The sequence below is a fragment of the Antrostomus carolinensis genome, unplaced genomic scaffold (genome assembly GCF_000700745.2).
Source record: "Antrostomus carolinensis isolate BGI_N321 unplaced genomic scaffold, ASM70074v2 scaffold5366, whole genome shotgun sequence".
NCBI classification, from domain to species: Eukaryota; Metazoa; Chordata; class Aves; order Caprimulgiformes; family Caprimulgidae; genus Antrostomus; species Antrostomus carolinensis.
In genome coordinates this window covers 86,439-89,619 of record NW_010322398.1, presented here as the reverse complement: position 1 = coordinate 89,619, position 3,181 = coordinate 86,439, and the positions used below count along the sequence as shown (strand labels likewise).

The 3,181-nt window shown below is 41.3% G+C and overlaps 1 protein-coding gene across 1 annotated transcript in view; it reads left to right on the top strand.

The window, feature by feature from the left end:
- Positions 1 to 3,181, top strand: part of LOC104526684 (phosphatidylinositol 4-phosphate 3-kinase C2 domain-containing subunit gamma) — a gene marked incomplete at both ends in the record, with an annotated part of 96,493 nt that overhangs the window by 7,773 nt on the left and 85,539 nt on the right.

The following is a 3,181-nucleotide window of genomic DNA, read 5'->3' as shown; positions in this document are numbered from 1 at the left end:
CAACTTCCATGCACTTCCTTGCACAGAGGGAGTAATACATTTTCCTTTTTTCTCTTTTACCTATTTAAATTATAAGCTTTTCAGAGCAAGCAACACCTCTCCTTATCTATATGTACAGTCTCCAGCACAGTAGAGTGCTGGTCCTGGCTGTACTCTCCAGAGGCTAAAAATGATAAGTGGTGGTGGTGATGATAATGATGGTGTTTGCGCATCTGTAATGAGTGAAATGATACTGTCCTGAATACATTCTTCTGAATGTTAAAAAGATTCTGTCCTGATTGAATATTTTATCACTAGTTCTTAAAATATTTTTCTGTCCTGATATTCACATGAGAAGCTTCTTGTCTCCACGTTTCTCTTGGAGAATACTGACTAGATTGTTACTCCTTTTCAAAAGTTTTTGAGATATTGAGGTTTTGTTCCCATAACATTCCCTTTCAGACTTGGTTAGCTGAACTAGTTGTCTGTCCCTTGGAGCCTTTCTGTAAAGGTTGTCCATGACCTTGACTGACACTCCTCTACCCCTTACTCCCTCTGTGGTGAAGCAGACCTGACTGACAACTGACTTCAAACAAAGAGAGAGGGGGGAAAGTAAGAGGAAAAAATAAAAGTCAAACTGTTCCTGCACCAGCAAACGCCGTTGCTGCTGCTTGCTTTTTACTCCTTTGAGAAATAAGTGCTAGGGCAGTGGATTAGACTTCAGCAATCTAGGAAAAGTTCAGTTTTGATTTTATGAAGAGCTTCGTCTTTCTCAGCAGCCACTGAACTATAAATCTCATAAAAGCAGTAAAATATATTCCTGCATATTCTGTAACTTGAAGGCTGTTCTGTTTAAAGGTCCCTTCCAACCCAAGCCATTCTATGATTTTATTAAAATAGAGATTACACAATATATGCAACTACCTCGTGTACAGAATAGTATATAAATATAACAAGTCAGATCCTATCTATATTTATCAGTGTTTATATAAAGACCAGCTCTCCCGTCTAGATCAATATATGTAGCCAAAATTAGTACTTAGCATCTGGAGTACCAGCTCCTTTGGTACATTTTTTGAGTTAACTCATCCTGAAGTGTAGGGGCATTTTATGTGAATTTTAGGTACTGACAAAATGATTAAATCCTGCAATATTAGCATGTCTTGTCAGTCTGCTAGAATTGTTTCTATTATGTTAATCAGCATAGTTACCCCCAAGACTTTTTGTTAGGTAGAAGAGAGGCTTTTTTTAGATAAGCAAGTAACTTGTACCACAAATAAAGTGAAATTTTTGAGGCTACCTGTTGCATCTCAAGTGCTGCAATGTTACACATCAAGTAAGAGAGAAATGCCAGGAAAAAAAGGTTCTAATTGCTTTTTCACCATGGTTTCTTGATGCTTCAGTGTTATGTATGGTGTAGTTTTGTGTGGAATACCTTTTAATGCATCCATTTGGCAAGCTCCATGTGTCAAGAAACTACTGCTTACTCTTTCCAGTGTAAATTAAGTAGGGTACCACTATATGTTTATTTATACATATCTGTACGTGTCTTGCATACTGTTTAAAAAAAAAAAAAAAGTGTTTCTATTTAATACTGGTTTTATGAAAAAAGGAAAACCAAAGAACTTTCTTCCAGTCTTCTGTGTTTACTTCAACTGCACTTGTTGCCTCCTTACTGCCGCCTCATTACCAGTACTGTGCATTCCTGTGCCATGGTGAAGAGATTATGAAAGCAACTGGAAGCAGTGATAGTTTCTTCTTAACTGATTGCATTTCATTATAAATGTGATTCATTCAGTCTTTAACCAACCTAACCCTGGGATTTTAAAATCCATTCAGGGGAAACTCTGAGCCTGCTGCACAATTAATGTTTTTTGTATCTTCCCCCCCGCCCCCCCCCTTCCTTTCTTACAGCAGCTCGCAGAAAGTCCTAGGAGATCAAATCCTGCCAGAACAGGCACTAATTCACTATATATTAAATGGGCTACACTATGTTGAAACTATAAGTGCTGTTCCAAAAGGTTGTTTACTTTCCAAAATTGGAGAGAATTGAACAAAGATCTCTGTTCCCATTTGTCTCCCTGCATTAGAAAGATTGGGAAAATGTATTTCTTAGCCTAGAGGTTGCTTTTCTCCCCTCAAGTAAGCATTTGACTTCTTTTCAGATTTACCAGACAGATGCTGGCAGCTCCAAGCTGGGTACCAGAGGGAGAATGTACATCCAGCATTGTGCTTCTTATGTCACCTCTGCATGCATCGTAATTTTTAAGAAGCATCTTGCTGAATACATTTGTACTACATGAAGCATTCTCAACCCACTGTAAAGGGATTAATGACTGTAAAGGATAGTAAACCTCTCAGGGACATGGGTTCAAACAGAGTGCGAGCCACAGGCAATACTGAAACAGAGAATTAGCTTGCTAGTCTCTCTGGTCAAGAGTTCCAATTCAGTAACTTATTTTTGTGTTACCTTGGTACCTGTAAGACAAAGGATGGAGCAGACTGAGCAGCTGGCAGGGGAAGCTGGTCACCTATGCTTGACTTTGAGCAGAGGCCAGGTCCCACCTGCAGCTGCAGGTGCTGCCTGTCCTGCCAGGAGACCTGTCCTGATGGCAGTTTACCCTGTGTGGATGGGGAGGCACAGGCAGTGTAGCAATATTAAAATTTGCCCAGTGTCTGAGAAGGCTGGAGTGAGGTCTGATTGATAGCAGTTGTACTTCAGGATTTAAAAGAGCAACTTTTATTGGGGGGAAAAAAAAAAAAAAAAAATCCTAGAATGTTGTGAGTTGGAAGGGACCCACAAGGATCATGGAGTCCAGCTCTTGCCCTTGCGTAGGACAATCCCAAGATTCAGACCATGTCCCTGAGGGCACGTGTTGGCCAAATGCTTCTGGAATCTTGTCAGGCTTGGTGCCATGAGCACCTCCCTGGGGAGCCTATTCCAGTGCTCCACCACCCTCTGCCTGAAGAACCTTTTCCTCATGGCCAACCTCAGCCTCCCTGCCACATCTTCCTGCCATTTCCTCTGCTCCTGGCATTCGTTGGTGGCCAGAGAGCAGAGGAAGAGATCAGCGCCTGCCCCTCCTCTTCCCCTTGTGAGGAAGTTCTAGACCATGATGAGGGGGGTTGTGAGACTATGATTAGGCTGGTCATTTCCATCTAAATAAAAGGCCTAACCTTTCAGCAGTCATAAGCACCCAGC